Source organism: Halichoerus grypus, chromosome 3 (assembly GCF_964656455.1).
Source record: "Halichoerus grypus chromosome 3, mHalGry1.hap1.1, whole genome shotgun sequence".
NCBI classification, from domain to species: domain Eukaryota; kingdom Metazoa; phylum Chordata; class Mammalia; order Carnivora; family Phocidae; genus Halichoerus; species Halichoerus grypus.
The window spans coordinates 79,426,669-79,448,759 of NC_135714.1; the positions used below are offsets into that span (position 1 = coordinate 79,426,669).

General features: G+C 37.2%; 1 non-coding gene across 1 annotated transcript; it reads left to right on the plus strand.

The window, feature by feature from the left end:
- The first annotated feature begins 2,168 nt into the window (after positions 1-2,168).
- On the plus strand, positions 2,169-2,275 carry LOC118522610 (U6 spliceosomal RNA). The gene has a single exon (XR_004910711.1). It is a non-coding gene; the product is annotated as a U6 spliceosomal RNA (small nuclear RNA).
- The last annotated feature ends 19,816 nt before the right edge of the window (positions 2,276-22,091 follow it).

The following is a 22,091-nucleotide window of genomic DNA, read 5'->3' on the forward strand; positions in this document are numbered from 1 at the left end:
TTCCAAAAAAATAGAAAAGGAAGAAAAACTTCCAAATTCATTCTATGAGGCCAGCATTATCCTGACACCAAAACCAGATAAAGACTCCACTAAAAAACAGAACTAGAGGCCAATATCCCTGATGAACATGGATGCAAAAAATCTTAATAAAATACTAGCAAACAGAATCCAACAATACATTAAAAGAATCATTCACCAAGATCAAGTGAGATTTTTTCCTGGGTTGCAAGGGTGGTTCAATATTCACAAATCAATCGCTATGATATACCACTTTAATAAAGAAAGGATAAGAACCATTTGATCATTTCAATAGATGCTGAAGAAGCATTTGACAAAGTAAAATATCCACTCATGATAAATAGGTTTAGAGGGAACATACCCGAACATAATAAAGGCCATCTGTGAAAAACCCACAGCTAATATCATCCTTGATGGGAAAAAACTGAGAGCTTTTCCTCTATGGTCAGGAACAAGACAGGGATGTCCACTCTCACCGTTATTTAACATAGTACTGGAAGTCCTAGCTACAGCAGTCAGACAACACAAAGAAATAAAAGGCATCCAAATCAGCAAGGAGAAGTCAAATTTTCACTCTTTGGAGATGACATGATATTCTATGTAGAAAACCCAAATGATTCCACAAAAAAACTGCTAGAATTGATAAACAAATTCAATAAAGTCTCAGGATACAAAATCAATGTACAGAAATCTGTTGCATTTTCATATGCCAATAGTGAAGCAGCAGAAAGAGAAATTAAGGAATCAATCCCATTTACAATTGCTCCAAAAACAATAAGATACCTAGAAATAAACCTAACCAAAAAAGTGAAAGACCTGTACTCTGAAAACCATAAAACACTGATTAACAAAATTGAAGAGAACACAAAGAAATGGAAAGATATTCCATGCTCATGGATTGGAAGAACAAATATTCTTAAAATGTCTATACTACCCAAAGCAATCTACACATTTAATAAAATCTCTATCAAAATACCACCAGCATTTTTCACAGAGCTAGAACAAATGATCCTAAAATTTGTATGGAACCACAAAAGACCCTGAAGAGCCAAAGCAACCTTGAAAAAGAAAAAGCAAAGCTGGGGGCATCACAATTTTAGACTTTGAATTATATACAAAGCTGTGGTGATCAAGACAGTATGGTACTGGCACAAAAATAGAAACATGGATCAACAGAACAGAATAGAAAACCCAGAAGGGAACCCACAACTGTATGGTCAATTAATCTTCAACAAAGCAGGAAAGAATATCCAATGGAAAAAGGACAGTCACTTCAACAAACGGTGTTGGGAAAACTGGACAGCAACATGCAAAAGAATGAAACTGGATCACTTTCTTATACCATAACAAAACTAAATTCAAAATGGATTAAAGACTTAAATGTGAGACCCAAAACCATCAAAATCCTAGAGGAGAACACAGGCAGTAATCCCTTTGACATCAGCCATAAACTTCCTTCAAGACATGTCTCCAGAGGCAAGAGAAATAAAACCAAAAATAAACTATTGGGACTTCATCAAAATAAAAAGCTTCTGCAAGCAAAGGAAACAATCAACAAAACTAAAAGGCAGCTTTCAGAATGGGAGAAGATATTTGCAAGTGACATACCTGATAAAGGGTTAGTTTCCAAAATATAAAAAGAACTTACAGAACTCAACACCCCCCAAAAAAAATCCAATTAAAAAATAGGCAGAAGACATGAACAGACATTTTTCCTAAGAAGACATACAGATGGCCAGCAGACACATAAAAAGATGCTCAATATCACTCATCATCAGAGAAATACAAATCAAAACTACAATGAGATATCACCTCACACCTGTCAGAGTGGATAAAATAAAAACCGCAAGAAACAAGTAAGTGTTGACAAGAATGTGGAGAAAAAGGAACACTCTTGCACTGTTGGTGGGAATGCAAACTGGTGCAGCCACTGTGGAGAACAGTATGGAGATACCTCAAAAAGTTAAAAATAGAACTACCCTATGACCCAGCAATTGCACTACTACGTATTTATCTCAAAGATACAAATGTGGTGATCTGAAGGGGTACCAGCACCTCAATGTTTATAGCAGCAATGTCCACAATAGCCAAACTATGGACGGAGCCCAGATGTCCATCGACAGATGAATGAATAAAGAAGCTGTGGTATAGTGCTCACTTCAGCATCACACATACTAAAATTAGAACAATATAGAGAAGATTAGCATGGCCCCTGTGCAAGGATGACATGGAAATTCATGAAGTGTTCCATATTTTTATGGTTTTACTCATATGTGGAATATAAGAAATAGTGCAGAGGATCATAAGGGGAGGGAAAACTGAATGGGAAAAAATCAGAGAGGGAGATAAACCACGAGAGACTCTTGACTCTGGGAAATAAACTGAGGGTTGTGGGAAGGGAGATGGGTGGGAGGATGGGATAACTGGGCGATGGGCATTAAGAAGAGCACATGATGTGATGAGCATTGGGTGTTGTATGCAACTGATGCATCATTGAACACTACTTCAGAAACTAATGATGTATTATATGTTGGCTAATTGAATTTAAAAAAAAAGAAGTGATACACACAATGGAATATTACTCAGCCATAAAAAAGAATCACATCTTGCCATTTTGCAATGATGTGGATGGAGCTAGAGAGTATAATGCTAAGGAAATAAGTCAGAGAATGACAAATACCATATGATTTAACTCTTATGTGGACTTTAAGAAACAAAAAAAATGAGCAGAGGGTAAAAAAGAATAGAGAGGCAGACCAAGAAACAGACTCTTAACTATAGACAACAAACTGATGGTCACCAGAGGGGAGGTGGGTGGCAGATGGGTTAAATAGGTGATGGGGATTAAGGAGTGCACTTGTTGTGATGAGCACCAGGTATCATATGGAAATGTTGCATCAGTGTATTGTACACTTGAAACTAATATTACACTGTATGTTAACTAACTGGAATTTGAATAAAAACTTTAAGAAAAAGGAATGAATCAAAGCTAGGAGTATATAAAGACAATATATTGCTAAATTTAGGTTGAAATCTTAGATTACTATAGGTAAAAAATCATTTGTCAGTGATCTTTTGATAATTCCTAAAATGAAATCTAAGTATTATTTGACTTAAATAAAATCTAGGTGTATTTGAGTTGAACTGAGTTGTCTTTCAAAAACAACATTAAAAAAATTTTCAGTGGCACTGAAATTGAAAGATGAGCAAAGATTGCTTTCTTGGCAACATTTAGATTTTCTTATAAGAAACAACTTTATTTCCTCTAAGTATGTAAATTTATATATAGAAATTTAAATAAAATGTTGTCAACTTGAAAAAAATTGCTTTATTCTAGTTCTTTTGTTTTTCTACATAAATTTTATTTTATTTTATTTTATTTTATTTTTTTTTTTTTTTTTAAGATTTTATTTATTTATTTGACAGAGAGAGAGATAGCGAGAGCAGGAACACAAGCAGGGGGAGTGGGAGAGGGAGAAGCAGGCTTCCCGCCGAGCAGGGAGCCCAATGTGGGGACTCGATCCCAGGACCCTGGGATCATGACCTGAGCCGAAGGCAGATGCTTAACGACTGAGCCACCCAGGCGCCCTCTACATAAATTTTAGAGTGATATTGTTAATATCTACAAAAAAAAAAGCCAACCTTGTTGGAATTTTGATAGGAATTACATTAAAACTTACATCAGTTTGGGAAGAATTGACATATCTACTATGTTGAGTCTTCCAATCTACAAACACAATATGTCTCTACTTATTTAGGTTTTCTTTGATTTCTTTCATCAACCTTGTAGAGTTTTCAGCCTACAAGTCCTTTTTGTTAGATATACACCTAAGTATATAATTTTGGGGGTGAGTGTCAATGGAATTATACTAATTTTGGTGACCCTGTGCTCATTTCTAGTATTTGGAAATATGACTGATATTTTTCTTATTTACTGTGACTGTATTAAACACCCTCCTTATTATTTCTAGGAGTTTTTTGTAGGTTCCTTATTTTCTATGCAGACAATCATGTCTTCTGAAAATAGGGACACTTGTATTCCTTTCGGTTCTATATTGTTTTCATTTTCCTTTTTTACTTTCTTACACTAGCTAGACTATCCAACATTATGTTGAATAAGTGTGGTGAGAGTGGACATCCTTGCTTTCTTCCTGATCTTAAAGGAAAAGCATTCAGTTCTGTACCATTAAGTATAAGGTTAGCCATGCCAGTTTGTTTCCTTACTGTTTTATAGATGGTCATCATCAAGTTGAGGAAGGTTCTCTATATAGTTACTTTTCTGACAGTTTTATCAAGAACTGGTATTGAATTTTCTCTAATTATTTTTCTGTATTAATTGATCATGTGATTTTTCTTCTTTTGCCTTAATATGGTAGATGATATTTGATTTTTGCATTTGAGCCATTACTGCATCCCTGGAATAAACCTCACTTGGTCATGAAGTAGAATTATTTTTACATATTGCTGAAGTCTACTTGCAAATAGTTTTAAGGATTTTTGCATTGATTTTCATGAAGAATATTGGTCTGTAGTTTTCTTTTTTATACTGTCATCTGGTTTTGGTATCAGGGTAATACTAGCTTCATAGAATGAATTCCTCTTCTACTTTTTAGAAAAGACTGTGCAAAATTGGTGTTATTGCCTCTTTAAACTCTGGTAGGATTTTCCAGTGAAACAATCTGGGCATGAAGATTTCTATTTGGGTTATTTTAAAATAATGAATTACGTTTTCTTATTGGTTATAGAGCTATACTGCTTTAGCTTTGTCACATACATTTTAATATGTTGTATTTTTATTTTCAGTTCCATGTATATTTTGAGTCAACTCCTTTGACTCATGGATTATTAACAAATGTGTTTAGTTTCCAAGTGTTTAGAGACTTTTCTATTATCTTTCCTTTACTTATTTGACTGGTTTGATTCCATTGTGGTCAGAGAACACCTTCTGTATAATTCAATTCTTTTAACTCTGATGAAGTTTGTTTCTGGGTGGCTGGCATCTTCTGCTCCAAGTTTGGGATACAAGAGATAAAAAGAAAAGCAGAGACACTCACCACTGTGTTCTTCCTCAGGTCCCGAGTCCCTAGCCAGTCTACCTTCTTCCAGACGAGAAAGGCAAAGCCTTTGTTTATCAAGGCATTTGGTTAGCTATTTGGTTGTGGCGGTGGTGGAAATGGTGGCTGTTAGCATATGGTGAAAGTAAAATGTGTGTGTGTTTGTGTTGGGTCATACCACTTAATAAATTCCTACATAAATCTATATGTATGAATAAAAAACTCATAGGAAAATAATCAAACAATAGCATATTATAAGAAAATATAATTTAACAGAAAATTACAGGATAGATCAAGAACTTCCAGAAGTATAAGTGACTGAAAAAAATCAGAAACAGAAATGTAGATAAATATTACTAGCATTAAAAAAATCTTTCTACAAAAGCAGCATAGAGCATTAAAAGTACATAATCATGTATATAGAGTATTTATAAATATTTATGAGGAGATCAGTAAGATTTGAACAGACAATTCACAGAAGAGGAAGCATGCATAGGTAATTATTAAATAATCAAACTGTAACAATTTAAAAATAGAAATTAAACAACAATAATTTTCTAGATGATGTCTTTTTTTTTTTTAAGATTTTATTTATTTATTTGACAGAGAGAGAGCACAGCAGGGGGAGGAGCAGAGGGAGAGAGAGAAGCAGGCTCCCCACTGAGCAGGGAGCCCAATGCAGGACTCAATCTCAGGACCCTGGGATCATGACCTGAGCCGAAGGCAGACGCTTAACGACTGAGCCACCCAGGTGCCCTAGATGATGTCTTTGAATATTTATTGTGTCTACATGTATACTAAACACTAGATATCTGATTGGAACTTAAATTAGGCACATTTGATAGAAAGAGATTTTACAACGATGATACAGTAACTTCCTTTAAGACAAGAAATAGCCATCCAGGTTCTTACTGCCAAGGGCCACATTGCCAACATGGCAGTAAACAAGCTTATAAATTTCCTCCAGCATCTACATGATTATTTGCAAGTAAATAACACGGTTGTGCCCTTTCGTGTAAACGTCATATTCATTGTGAAATAAGCTAAAAGGTAGTGAAAATCTATTTCCCCTTTCTGAATGATCTCTCAGCCTCACCAGAGGTCAGCAAATTTTCTCTGAAATGCCAGATAAAGCAAAATATCTTAGGCTTTGTAGGCCACAAGATCTCTGTTGCAACAATTTGGCATTGCATTTGTCAGGGAGGAAAAACTTTCCTCAACCCTCTTAAGTTTGTACTTAGGGTTTGCAAATTAAACTGGCAAAAGACAGATTAGCAAGAGAAAAGACAAGGTTAATTCTTGTTTGTTCACAAGACAGCTCACAAAATGTGGCCTAAAGAGGGGGTTAGAATTTGGGGCCTATATACCATCTTAATGTGGGAAAAGTTGGAGGAGAAGGGGCACTTATGGGAAAACAAATCACTCTTAGGAAAGATAAATGGACCTTTAGGAAAATAGATAGGAGATATGATAGTTTGTAACAATTACTTTTTAGACAATTTCTTATCCCAGTGCTGACTTCTCCTTGATAGGAGTCATCTTCCCTGGTTATGAAATTCTGGGGAAGGGAGTTAGGACAGTTGAGGAGTCATAACTCCTCTTTGGGGAAGCTTAGCTTTTAGGCAGGTAAGGGGAATTCAGACAAAGCCTTTTTTACATCTCTTAACTCTCAAATGTCTTCAGCTCAAAATAATCCTTATGTCACAGTAGTATTGATAAGGGAAATCTGTGTCTTAAGATGGCCCACCGAGCCAGCAAAGGAGTCCCAGCCCCTGCCCTGGGCTCTTCCGGGTTCTCCTCCCTGCCCGGCTTCCCTCAGGAGCCAAAAGTACCAAGTATGCGGAAGTAGAAGGGTATAAATTACCCTCTTTGTGCTCAGGGCTCCGACCTTTGGAGATCACTCTCCTCTGAGCCCACCAGGCTTAAAAAAACCTCCTATCCTCCAAGATCTCCGAGTGCCGCTTGGTTCTTCCATCGGGAGATCCAGTCCAGGTTCCGTAACAGTATATTCTGAAGCCCTTCACAATATTATTGTGAAAGCAGTCATAGACGATATATAAATGAATAGGGCTGGCCATGTTCCAATATGCCTTTACTTGCAGAAACAGGCATCAATTAGAGGGCCATGGTTTGCAAACCCCACTCTAGATTTTCTCTATAATTTCAGGACACACACATTAAATATAGACAATAGTTAAGTAGTTAACTTTAGTTAGTAATAGTAACAAAGATTAATTTTGTTAACAATGAAGATGACTTAACTTTCCTGTACATAGTTTGTCAAGAGCCTCCAATATTGTATTTCCATAGTATTTATAATGCTGTTTTTGGAAGAGTGGAAAATAAAAGCATAAATTGTTTAGAGAATTAGGTAATAATTGTCTATGTGAAAGAATATGACTTTGAAAACAAACATAGCTCAGATTTCTGGCTCTGCCATTTACTAGTTGTAGGTCCAGGGAAAATAATGTCTGCAAGCCTTAGTTTCTTCATTTATAAAAGAGAAAGAATAATATCTATTTCATAGGGTTATTGTGAATATTAAACCGAAAATATATAAAAGGGGTTAGCGACACTCCCTAGCATGTAGTAACCTCTGAATAACTCATAGCTAAGTTATTGTTTATAGCTTATTCTTCATTAGTAAATAGAAGTTTTATTAGACAGACAATGGAGAAATGAGCATTTGGGTTATGCTATTTATCCCTGTAATAGATTTGATATCTGTACCTTGAACCATTCAGTTTTAATGGTGATCATTACCACTTAAAAACAACGTGGTCTCTATTTTACAATCAGGAACATCACATATTATTTTGTTCAGAATTCTGAACAAAAAACTCGTCCAAAAGCCCCTTAGGTACTTGGAATGAAAGAAAGTACTGGACAAGTACTAATGAAATAGGTGCGAGTGGCAGTTTGAAAACTGACCATTTGAAAGATGAAGAGTCTAAATCAGTTATCACTATAAGGTCAGAGCTTGGTTCTTGGGCCCTTTTTTTCTGGACTTCTTAGTTTTATGTAGGGTGACTAGCAACTGAGTAAGAGTAGCGCAATAAATTACAGTACGATGAGGTAAATCACTATCAAGCATAGAAGCTGATGACATCACAGTCTCAAAACCTCCTCTAAAAGTCAAAAATGCTTCATTCATCCTTATCTCTCATCAGGGAGCACTGACACACTAATGACATCTGGCTTTCTTTCAAACCAGTGGATTTTGGACAGGGTTGAAAGTTTTTTTTTTCTTTCAATGGTTCACAGCCCCAATTAGGAACAAAATTAGCCACTATGGGGGTGGGGGGGATGGATGATTCTTTCCACAGAAGACTTCTTCCTAGTAAATTTGAATTGCAAATGCCAAAACCCCTAAAGAAAATGAAGACAAAATAAATAAATAAATAAATAAAGAGTGAGGCTTTTTTAAAGAGCAGCAGTAATTCATTATCAAGCAATTAGCCTTGCCATAAGCTCCCATTTCTCAGTTTAGAATATTTTGGTCAATATTGGCAATATAATTATGATAAAGGTTGAAGACACGGTGCAGCACTCAAATGTTAACCATTTACAAACAATTTGTCTTTAATGACAGACAGGAGAGCATCTAATTACACTCAGCATTTCAAGAAAGGCTGACTATTTGCCAAACAGCACTCCATTTGATTGCCTTTAAAGTGCAGCCCTGGGTTGTTAAAGGGAAAATAGGATTTTGGGCTCCAGGTAATTAACTTTCCCCCCCGCTGTTCCTTTCTGAGGCCCTAATGAAGGCCCTTTGAAGTCTTCATTACCAATGGGTATTTGTCAAGGCCAAAATAATAATGCACGGACCAAAGTCCTTCAAATAACAGTTTCCTTTATCATTCCTCTGTAAAATCTTTGAAATGACTAATGATGGCCCGAAAGGTGTAAAGGGCAAGACTCATGGCCTGAAATGAGGCAAGTCATCTAGAGGGCTGGGACGGGGCAGCCAAAGAAAGGAAAGTAATACCGAACTGAAGGAGGATAAAGAGGGATTATTTGAGATCTAGATTGTTTTCCACAGATGTTCATTCTTCAAAGCTTTGTGAAAAAGTATAAAGAAAAAAAAAATGAAAGAATGAAAAGTAAAGATAACTGAAAATATTAAAGCATATTTTCAAATACATACATGATCATAGGAATTCATTATTGACTGAATGGGCCCTTATTTAGGAGCATTTGGCTTGAAATGGGAGTAAGAGTGAAATCAGTCACAGAGTTGGTCTGCTCCATTTGTCTCAGAGTTCACTAGATATATATTTCTAGCACTTCTTTTTCTCCTGAGAGCCCAGAATTTATAGAAACTATTTGAAGATAACTCAGAAGTGTATTTCATGGGCTCTTGATAGGCTGTCTGAATCACGTGCCAGTGTGCCACAGATTTTCTCAAAACCCCTTCCTTTATTAATTAAGGTGTATGAAGAGGCTCTGAATTACTGATTTGCTTTTGTTAAGACTTTACTGCTCAGCTTCTACAGTATTCTATACAACACAAGTTTCTTAAAGCTGGTAATGAGCTCTCTAATTTCAACACATTTTGGGGTCTCATATCTTTTTCAGAATATTCCAAATAGAAGAGAACCAGCATTGATGAAATACTCACCTTGTGTCACATTATCATTTTCTCTCTGTAACCTACCAGCTTTTGTGTGGATGAAGGGATATTTTAAGTCAGTTAGTCCCCTCCTGGTTTCAATTCCTAGGAAGCAGCCTAGACTTCACCTTCACCATTCCCTTCTTCACCACAATGTTTACTCATCTGACAAAACTCAGTTCATGGCTACATGCGTATCTCATTTGCAAATCTTGGATTCCATTTTCATAATACATCCCAATTCCAACCACTTCTCACACTAGTTCAAATCACCATGACTGACCTACAAGTAGATTACTGCAATCTCCACTGACTTCTACCCTTGCTCACCCCATGATGCTCACCTACAAAGCCAGACTGTGTGCCACAGTCGATTAAGCGTCTGCCTTTGGCTCAGGTCATGATCCCAGGGTCCTGAGATCGAGCCCCCTGTTGGGCTCCCTGCTCAGCAGGGAGCCTGCTTCTCCCTCTGCCCCTACCCCCACTCATTCTCTCACTCTCTCTCTCAAACAAAAAATAAAGTCTTTAAAAAAATTTTTTAAAAAAGGACACTGAAATCCTATGTCAGATCATATTACTCCTCTGTTTACAACCAACCCATCAATAAGCTCACTCAAAGGAATATATATATGTAATATAACATATATATGGATATATACATATCTACGCATATAAAGTCATATATAAATGGCTCATTCTTTCATTCTATTCAAATGCTACCTTATGAAAGACATCTGACAATCCCAACTAAAAGAGCATCCTTGCTCTGATATTCTCCATCTTCGTAACCTGCTTCATTTTCTTTCAAAGCATCACCCAACGTGTCTTATATTTTATTTTTTTCTGCTGTACCCCAGTAGAATGCAATCTCCAGGAGAGGGGAACTTCATTGTATCGTTCACTGCTATATCCCCGAAAACAGGGGATAATGAGTGAATAGATGATAGATGAATCTATGGTCTTCTATTTTGTGTCCTCTAGTCACTAAAGATTCAAAGTAAAAAAGGTATTATCACTTTTTGATGATTCTCAAGGCAGTTTCCTCCCAATTTTGAGACATTTAGAAACAAAGGGCATTACATTCTATAGGTTACTAATACCCAGTAACTTGTAAATATGTGTTCATTCATTTATTCACTTCAGGGAGCTTACATTTCTGGTGGATGCTGTGTTGGGGGACCATCAATACCATTTACACTTACAGAACAGAGGCAATCATTAAATACCACATTTGCTTTTATTCTCTTGTCTAAACCAATTCCATTTTAGGAAATACTCCAAATCTTATTTTTGGGGGGGAATATATGACAGTTATAAATATACTAGGTGTATTAGTTTCCTAGCACTGCGCCACCCATGTATCACAAACTGGCTAGTTTAAAACAAAAGAAATTTATTCTCTCACAGTTCTGGGGGTTCAAAGTCTAAAACGAAGGTGTTGACAGTGCTATACGCCCTTCAAAGCCCCTAGAGGACGATCTGTGTTTGGATCTTCCAGTTTCTGGTGGCCCCAGGTGTTCCTCAGCTTGTTACAGCACAATTTTAATCTTTGCCTCTGTCTCAGTGGCCATCTTCCTGGAGTGTCTGAGTCTCCCCTTAGTATGTGGATACCAGTCATATTAGATTAAGGGCCCACCCTACTCCAGCATGATCTCACTTTAACTAGTTACTTCTATGAGAACCCTATTTCCAAATAAAATCACATTCTGAGGTACTAAGAGTCAGACATCCACATATTATTTTGTGGGACACGATTCCACCCCATAGCTCTAGGGAAACAAAACCTCGTGTGTTTCCTGCCATGGAGATTGTTCCTTTATTCATTTCACAGACATTTATTCAGAAATTCTTTTTTGTTACACACAATGCTAGATTCAGGCAATAAAAATGAATTAGACCTAGTTCTTATCTGAAAGGAGAAACAGAAACAAACAATTAAAAATATGGTGTTTAAATGTAATACTAGTGCTGTGACGAGAGTCACGTAGAGGCAAAGATTAGTATGTGATTAATTCTGCCTGTGAGAACAGGCTAGCAATTACAAAGATAATTTTTTGAAGTTAATATTAATGGAAGGATAAGAGCCAAGCAGGCAGAAAGATCAGTGGAGGCATTCTAGCTAGGAGTCCATTCAATACACATGTATTGAGCACCTGCTGTGTGCTAAACGTACAAGTTAGGTGCCGGCATACAGATATGATTTGTGTTCGTTTCTGGGGATAGAGGCATTAAATGCTTCGGTCTTGACGGAACATTAATTTAGTGGGGAAGACAGAAAAGTAAACAGAAAATCCTAATAGAATGTGATAGGCACTATGATGGGGTTATAAAGGAGTAGAGGAAGAGAGATAATTAGGTTTGAACACCGTGTTAAATGACTTGGCAATATCATGAAGACTATTCTATACGGGAGTCACATGATTAGACATTTCGCTAAAACGAAAAAAAAAAAAAAAGACTCCTATCCAGCTTCCTATTGCAGAATGAAGGATACTCCAGACAGTGCAGTGTCAGTCTTGTTTTTATTTCATTTTAAGTGCAGATTTTCATATGTCCATACCCATATGCCCTTTGCTAGGTGCTGCTTGGATGTTGTGTTTTTTATTACCATCCATTAGTTAGCTACCCAGGGTCTAACACAAACTGATAATAAGAAAGGAATAAAAATGGGAGCCAAATCTCTTTCTCTTGGACGTCAAGCTATGAACAAATGGAAAGGGAGGGAAAATACCAAATCAATAAGTCTTTGGTAATATGAGCTTGAATTTAAAGTTTTTCTGAGCATTATTAAAAATGTAATCTCCTTTTGAATCACTGGCTTTTGCAGTAAGAAAGGATTTGGGAAGAATCTTCATTAACCAGACTCCAGAGTTTTTACTAAACACATTTCCTCATGATTACCTTTATTTTAAGGTTATCTCAGAAATAACAGTTTTATATAAATAGACATATGTGAAAATTATAAGGAATTGATTTATGTATACATATGAGGATACGTGTTATGACTTCACCTTTTTAAATGCACATGCATGAAGTTCTGTAATACATTGGTCTCTGGAAGCCACCTAAAGAAAAATGACAGAGAGAACTTCTGCTAAAATTGATAAACATAAGCATAAAGCCCTATTCTCAAGGAAAAACTTCTGCTCTACCCTCTTAGTTAATTCTTGGGGACCTGTGAATGAAACTATCAGAAGACAGATTAGGAAGAGAAAAAAACTGATTTAAAGAACATAAGGGAGTTCACCAAGAAATGTGACTCAGTGTGGTGGTTAGAATTTGGGGCTTGGGGCGTCTGGGTGCCTCAGTTGGTTAAGCATCTGCCTTCGGCTCAGGTCATGATCTCAGGGACCTGGGATCAAGTCCCGAATTGGGCTCCCTGCTCAGCGGGGAGCCTACTTCTCCCTCTCCCTCTACTGCTCCCCCTGCTTGTGCTCTCTCGCACTCTCTCTCTGTCAAATAAATAAACAAAATCTTTAAAAAAAATAATTTAGGGCTCATAAACTCAGGGGATAGGGAGAACACCTATGGAAGAAAACTAAATTCTTAGAAGGTGGTGTATAGAGAAAGGACACTTAAGGGAAAACAAATGACTTTTTGGTAAAATAAATAGGCCCTTAGGAGAACAGATGGGCAAGATGATAATTTTGTGACAAGGTCTTTTCAGTGTGCTGCTGACTTCTTTTGTTTGTCTCTGATGATAAGAATCAGTCTTTCCTGGTCGCTCTCTGGGAGGGGATTTATGAGAATTGAGTTCTTTTGGGAGGCTCTGCTTTTAGGCAGATAAGAGATTTCAGAAACTGAAATACCTTCAGCTTAAAATAATTGTTATGCCACCGTGGCATATTTGAGATCCCTTCACGAGAACAGAAGGATGGGCACAGCCTCTCGACAGAAAAGTGGAGACAAAAGGATCCCCACTCTATTCTTTAGCACCCTAAGGCTAAGAATAATAATCTAATGTTTCCCTGCTCTCACTTTGTAACTGGGTGGCTACCACACCCAATGGAGTGTTTAAGACTACCCAGGTGTCACCTCCAAGTTTTAACTCAGGGAATAATGAGCTAGCAGCTTTTGTTCTTGTCCCTCTCCTCCTTTATTACTCTTTGCTTTTTACAGGGAAGAATAACAAATAGCTTAAATTAGCCAAAATCCCCTCTATCTCAGTTATTTTCTAACTAGATTTGCAGTTAAAAAAAAAAAAAGTCCACTCCTGATAGTTAAAGAATTTTAATTCGGACTTTGACATCCCAACGCAGTCCAGCCCTGAGTGTGTTGAGTAACGAAGGAGACCCAAGAGCATCCAGAGTGTCCGCAGTGAGCCTGGGGCTATTAGGTCAGGGACGGTTGGGAACACAGAGAACTCACCTGGAGAGGGCTGCCTGTACTTCCAGTACTTGGAGGAGAAGGAACCTTCAGAGGCTGGCCATAGAGACAGCACTGGGCGGCCAGGAGGGTGAAGGGGCCTATGCACTTCGATCATTACATTCCCTCCTCACAGGCTGATTATGACACCACTACTATCACACATTCTTTGAAATTATCTGCACTAGACATATGTGATGCAAAATATAACCTGAAGGGTTTTTTAATTTTCTGTAAAAAATATTAAAAACGTGTTTCTCTCTCTTCCATGGACTAATGCCACCTTGCTCTCTATATTTCCATCATAAATTCTGTGGGTATAGCTTCTATTCTTTTCAATTTTTTTTTACTCACTTTTACATACAGATGAGAGATTTTAAAGGCACTCTCATTTGCTGAATATAAAAACTGAAGTGTAACTGAAATCCTTAGAAGAACAAACTATGTCTATCACACACCATTACCTTCTACATTGTTTGTGATTACTGGGCTTGAACTTAACAAAAGGCTTCGTTAGAAACCAAGGGCAAGATCCCACCTTTTTGAAAGAATCTATTAAACAAAACAAAACCCATGAGATTTGGGGGAAAAAAGAAGAAAGAAAGAAGTATATGACCCATTTTTAGCATGCTAAAATAAACCACCAGCACCATCTATCAGGAGATTTCAAACAATGGCAGTAGCACACACTTAATCCAAATGGAAAAGTGATCTGAGATAAACCATCAGTATGCTCACAGTCTTCAGTTAATTCATTAATTGGTGTCCAGTTCAAACTCAAAACACATTTGTTGTATGCAAAATATACAAAATATACTGTGCAGTGTGCACATATGTGTATATGCATTTGTGTGTGAATACCTCCACACTCTGGAAAGTGGGGCAGACACAAGCTCAAACACAATAGAGCTATGTTAAGGTGAGTCTAAAAAAAACACATTTTAAGGATTTTTCACATCCTAAATATGGGCTCTCAGGCTCCTAATGGCAACAAAAGAAAGATGAGCAGTTACAAGATTCTTAGTGGCCCAGAACTTAAAAATCTATGTCAGTTGAAGTATTATCTCTATTTGGAACAAATAAATAAATAACCTCACAGAGCCCGTGACTAATCAGAGTTGTGCTCTGATTGCATTGTCCAGGATATTCAGCAAGTTTCTGTGACTACCATTGAAATAGGAAAGCAGTGACTAAAAGGTTAAGAACTACTTGAGAGTAAAGCATGGTTATTCTGGCTGTTGTCACAAGTTCTAAAACCCTGATGATTGCAGTCTTCATTTGAGTCTTTTTCAGAAAATTGGGCTTTGCATTAAGAGAGTATATAACACATAAATATAATAATTTAATTTGAAATCTAGATTAAAAATAAGAAGAATGGGGCACTTTTCCTTGTTTTTTAGAAGTAAAACTTTCTAGCATTATTGGTAATCTACTTCCTTTCTCAGCAATCTCCTCTAAATGTCCAATTTCCATTTATCTGATCAAAAAGACACAGCATGAGTGACTTTATAAAAATGATCCTTGGCCCAGTTCCTTATGCTATCCTGGCCCATACAATGTTTTGAAGGTATTATTTTAGGAGACAAGAAATAAGTGAAAACTCTGAAATCCCAAGCCAAACCATCTTATTTACTCTATGTATGAGTTTCCTCTTGTCCTAACTTTCCCCAGCATTGGGAGAAAAGGTGCAAACCAGGACTACAATCCAAAGAATGATATTATTGGTATAAATATCCTTAGCTGCTGCAACATCTATTGCAGAGGCTGGTTAGAATCAGCACTGTTAGTTTTGGAGAAAGATCAAAGTGCAGTCTTTATTGTCTCACTTTGGCTCTATATTAAAAGTGAGATATTTTATTCAGCAATTTTCCATCTAGTGACACAATGGAACTCATGATGGGAGATGGACAGGTGGATGATTGAGTTGTTTTTGAGATGAGAACTGCTTAGCGGAAGAGTTATAGACCAAAGCAGCCAATAAAACCATCTACAAAGAATAATGGACAGTGATGACAGAGCTATAAGCACAGCAGGAAACATTTTTAGCTCCCTTTCCTGTCATGGGGGTGCACTCTCCTCTGCATTAGCAAGGATTGGGTCAACACCTGCAATATAATGCATTTTAAATCTCAAATGTGAGCTCACCCTTCTGGAGAAAAAAAAAATGTTCTATCCGATTCCTCCTCCAGCTTTGTGGAACTCTCGTGATTGTGTAACTACCCAACAAACACAGGCAGCTGGGCATTACAAGAAGAAAATAAGCCAAATTATGACAAATTTTTAGCATCTGGTAATCCCAACTTTTTACCTATAGAGATTAAATGATCTCATCGAAATGACAGAACTTGCCTTCTCCCTCAATGGCAAATATAGAAAAAGTGCTGAGTGAGCATGTTTTATTCCTGTCACCTCATTTCAGTTTTCACTGACTTATTTCCAAGAGATTATTGATGAGAAGTGGAGAAGAGCAGTGGGAGTAAGAGAAGTCCTGACTTGAACTTAAGCTGCTGGTACTCTGGGACAGAACTGGGAAACTTGAAGAGTAGAGAAGCCTAGTTTTATGAGAGACTAAAAATTTCCTGGGAAATACTCAGGCTTAGAGACACTAACCAACCCATACTCTTTGGAAGGCAAGAGCAAAGAGAGTCTGTCATTAAGATTGGCCCAATGGATATGAAGCTAAGGGAAGTGACCCATAAATAATAACAAAAATTTCACTTTCCTAAGAACTTGAGGGGGACATAAGAGTTCCCTGGACTGGTTGGTTTTATGTGTTACATCTTCAAACAGGTATAAAACATTTTTGTATTCATTGCACATTTAATGAAGAAAAGGAGAAATTGATTTTCTCTTCAATATTGTTTAAAAAACAACTCCACTTACTATTTCATTTCCGTCATCTGAATCAGACCTGGTGTTCTGAAAATAGTTTGCAAACCATTTCACTTTTCTTTGGTACTTGATCTTTAGCCCTCTTGTGATTTTCTAAAACTTCTTGGGAGGCACAGTAAGCTATTGACAAAGATAATAAAAGAAGAAAATCAGTCTCAGTAAATAGCACCAGGCCATGTATTATTATTTTCAGGTTTTCAGTTAACTGTGATCACTGACTTTCAACTAACCGAAGTATGTGACCTTGCAAAAAGAATTGACAGAAATATAACTATGTTAGTGAGGAGCTGCTGCTATTGGCGTATCATGGTGCCATTTGGTTTAGTTTTATCAACTTCCAGCCCGTGGCCCAGTCCATTTCATAGGGAGTAAAATCACAGTATGCCAATAATGTTTCATTTTTATTACATCTGGGTAGTAGAGCTATACCCGAACTGACCCATTCTTTTCTCAGATTCTTCACCAGACAAAATGAGCACTGCTTGACACCTTCTATCTTAGAACAGCCTTTCTCAGCAAGAAGAGCAGTTGGTCTCCAACTTTCCCTTAGAGCAATCCACAATGTTAGGGGGTGTCCTATTTCATTTTTCTCATGTTTATGTGAGTTTCTTCTTCCAAGCTCTCTGTCCTTCCTTTAGTCCCTCCTCTCCATGGAAAAAGGATTGGCTGACATGATTGGTGAGATGAGGAGGATCTGGTGCCTATTGGCTCCTGCTCTTCAGTTGGTGAGCAAGCAGCCCATGCCCTGGGGGCCTTGCTGTCTCTGTCCCTGCTGTCAGGGCTCAGTGGAGATGAGACTATGATTTCTCCTTGCAGCTTATCTTCATCAACAACCTGCATACTCTGTATTCCTAAAAAGAGTTTTCCAAGATCAGAACTCACTATTAGGAGATCCGTGTGGAGTCACAAACCCAAGGTGTGTTTTCTAATCCACCTCCTGATAATAAAGTTAATATTTTGGTCTATATTTATCAAACTCCTGTGTCTGTTTTTCAACTGGCTCTAAACTTGAGGGGAAGGAGGAATATGTACTATATTGGCCCTATTGAAACCCTCAACTCATAGATCTACCATGTCCGAAGCTCTAGGGCACTGTTCCCAGAGAAGACAGTGGATCCAGCAGATGCCCAGGATCCCACACAGGCAGCCCAGGGCAGGAGAAAAAGTAGGAAATTGTAGATGGCATCTGGCCTGATTGAGAGTATTTATCAGAATATGAGATATTCTTTGGAAGCTCACAAAAACACTCAGGGTAGGGGGTGGGGAGGATCTCCAAGGAGGTGCAGTGAACTTGGAATCACTTGTAGTGAACTATGGAATCAAAACACATCAAGTCATTATTATATATGGGATCTCAGACTAACGAAATCTGGGGAAAATTAGACCACCTGCACATAGATCTTACAGTTTTAAGCAACTTATTTGTTCGAAGCACTTTTTTTTTGTTTATGTCATTTAATTATGAGAATATGTTTGTGAGATTGGCAGGATAAGCATGCTGTTTCTATTTCATGTGTGGGAAATGGAAGTGTGGAAGGCTAGACATGATCCTATGTTATATAGCTAGCAAAGAGTGGAGAAGGATCAGAAAATATATGTTCTCTAACTTTTAGACTGACTTCGTAATACATCACTTAGAATTCCTTAAGTCTACAAATTCTCCTTCACAGAAATGTTTGTACAGAATTTTGCAGGAGTTCCAAGTTATTTAGATGTAACTGGATTCAAAGTTAGAGAAATACTTTAGGGCTTGGTGAATGTGACGTGCCCCCAGTGTTCCCTGCCTCCTGGTATTCACACCTATGTGTAGTCATTTCCCTTTGAGTGTGAACAGGACCTATGACTTGCTTCTAGCCAACAGAATCTGGCAAAGGTGATAGATGTCACTTCTGTCATTAGGTTATGTAGAATTATAGTTTCCATCTTCCAGAAGAGTCTCATTTTAGCTCTCTCTCTTGCTGGCTTTGATGAAACAAACTGCCATATGAACATGGCAAGGAACAGAGGGAGACCTCCAGCCAACAGCCAGCAAGGAACTGGGTCCTGCCAACAAGAATGTGAGCTTGGAAGTGGAGCCTTCCTTAGCCAAGCCCCAGATGACACCCCATCCCTGGTGGATACCTTGATTGCAGCCTTTAGAGACCCTAAAGCAGAGGCCCCAGCTAAGCCATGCCTTGATTCTGGACCATGGAAATTGTTAGGTAATAAGTATGTGTTATTTTAAGCTGCTAAATTTGTGGTAATTTATTATACGGCAGTAGATAACTGAATTGGTTTTCAGTAGAACAACAGGAATCCTCTTGCAGGTATAAGCTCCTAACAGCCTAACAATTACGTTTCCTGTCACCAGCCTGGTTCATAGGCTACCCTAACTTGTACCAGCTAATATAATAACCATTGTGTCTGGTAATCTTGTGCAGCAGACGTAGTCATCTTACTGTGATATCTCTTACCTCTCTGGCAGAATTTAAAGCTCAGTTGTCTATTGCCAGGCACTGCAAGGCCAAAATCATTTATTACAGGGCGTTTAAGAATATTTCTGTATTAACAAGTCCTTGTCACATAAACATTAATGGCAAGCATAACTCAGTCTCAAGGTACCTTATGGAACATTTATCCTGAATTGCTTTACTAAGGCCTGGAAACAGGTGATCAAAATTCTCCTCTGATGATGTATGCAGCCCAGGACTATTGTGACAGAAGAAGGAAGGGAGAGAAAGAAAACAAAAAGAGAGAGAGATCAACCTCCTTACATTGTTCCCAGGCAGCTTTCCATCTGAGTGTCAATTTTTATTAAACGTCTTTTATTCCTTTTTTTCCCCTTGCAAGTATTGGAAACGAGGGACAAATTGGTTTAATAATTTTCTGAAAAATCAGCTAAATTCTAATGTTGTTTGATCACATCCAGTTACAAAAATGTCAAGTGCATTTCCATTTAGAGTGCTTGCTTAAACAGCCGTGCAAATGGGGAACACCCGAAAATCAGCATATATCATGAGAGAGTTTTGAATTTTTTTTCAGTACACACTTGCATTAATCCACTCTGTTACTCTTGAAAATAATGCATTTTTCCAGCACATCATTCCTTAAATGAGGGTGATCCATCACCACTGAAGATTCACCAGTGAGGCACATTAATAAAAGCAGACAGATTCAGTGTGTTTTCTTTGGGAAGGTTTGCTTCCCCATGAAGGTTGTGCTTCATGAGCACAACGTCTGGTTGCTTATGCCGAAAATCCAACCCAGATGTTTCTACAACTCCTGTTTTCCTTACTAGGACATTTCCCTAGATAATAGCCTATCATAATTCTCATTCTACTCTTCATTAAGGAGCTGTTCATCTCAAAATATTCCATGTGCTATAAGGGAATGGGATTTTTCTCCCCTCTTCCGAAAACTGGTGAATTAAAAAAATGCATAGTGACTAAACTAGACATCCTACTCTGATTAACTCAGGACTATAGTGTGATTAAAACACACACACACACACACACACACACACACACGCATACATACATTCAAATACCCATTTGAACAGTAATCAGTGAGGCTCAGACATGTGGAATTCAGACAAATTTCACATTTTTATCACATATTTTTTAAACCTTAAATATTTCTTGACCATTTGTTCCCTGCAAATGAGTAATAATGGGGTGTATGAGAGAACGGAATATTTAAATTTCAGTATTTAATTAGATTAAAAATTAGCTAAGCAGTATTTTATTGAATGAAATTATATGGTATTTCTCTCCTAACCAACCCGCCCCTTTTTTATTTCATTCCACAATACGTATAAGTACATCACATATTTAGGCACCACTACTGACTTTGTGCAGTCTATTTTTTTTTAAGATTTTATTTATTTATTTATTTATTTGACAGAGAGACAGAGAAATCACAAGTAGGCAGATAGGCAGGCAGGCAGAGGGAGAGGGAGAAGCAAGCTCCCAGATGAGCAGGGAGCCTGATGCGGGGCTCGATCCCAGGATGCCAGGATCATGACCTAAGCGAAAGGCAGATGCTTAACTGACTGAGCCACCCAGGCGCCCTGGCTTTGTGCACTTTAATCTCTAATTCCTGCTATTATATTTTAGAATATGGACCTTCTACAGGGTGGGTAAATTTTTTTGGCATAGCTACATTTTAGCTTTAATGAGAAGACTTCATCTTCTTGTGTTCATTTTGACAATTCCACACTTAAATTATATGTAATGATTGAATTGAATGTCTGTGCTTGAAGTGTTGCATCAAATATTTAATCACTTTAATAATACTGAGAATAAAAATTTCTTAATCTATAAATTATCAAGTAATCAGTGTTAAACTATATAATATGTTTATAAAATTCAGAGTAACAAAAAAACATAATGATCAGATTTATGGAAACCCCCTAGAGTACATCAACTTTTTTGAAGTTATTCTCAGTAAATAGATTTGAGGAAATTCAATCAAGTAAAAACAATTGATAAAGTGTGTGTTAATTAATTATAGCAACATACTTATATGATAGATCCATGGGGCCATACATACTTGAAACATAATTTTCAAAAAAATCATCAGTAGAAACTGCTGAGTATCTAATTGCATGAAGTTGCCCAGAAATGGGAAGGGTTTTAAAAGAGAAGAGAATGACCATAGGCCAAGATTTAAGATCAGGAAGAGTCATATGTCCCTATAAAAAGAAAAGCTGGCCTAAAGAGAGAAATGGTACATTCAAATCAATTGAGGATATCAGCACAAAGAATAGTACTAAAGAAAAAAGAAAAAAAAAAAAAGAACAGTACTAAAGAAATAGGCTGGAATTTCAAGGCAAACACTGAGTATGAAAGAAGAACATGGTATGAAACAAAGGAGATTAGAAATAGATAAATTTTCATGTTGGATTTTTGCTTACAATTTTCTGAAATTGGCTGAGAATTTCATAGTGTTCCAGAGCATGAGATCAAATTAGTAGTACTCATTTTTAATTACCAACTGGAGTTAGTATGTAGAAAGTGACAAGAGAGTGGCGCTTGACCCAAACTACTAGAACAATCTGGGTAAGCAACAAAATGGAGTTTAAAAAAAAAATCAGAGAATATGCAAAGAAACTATGCAAAGAATATGCAAAGAAACTAAAATGAACTAAAATCCCACAAGTTATGAGCACT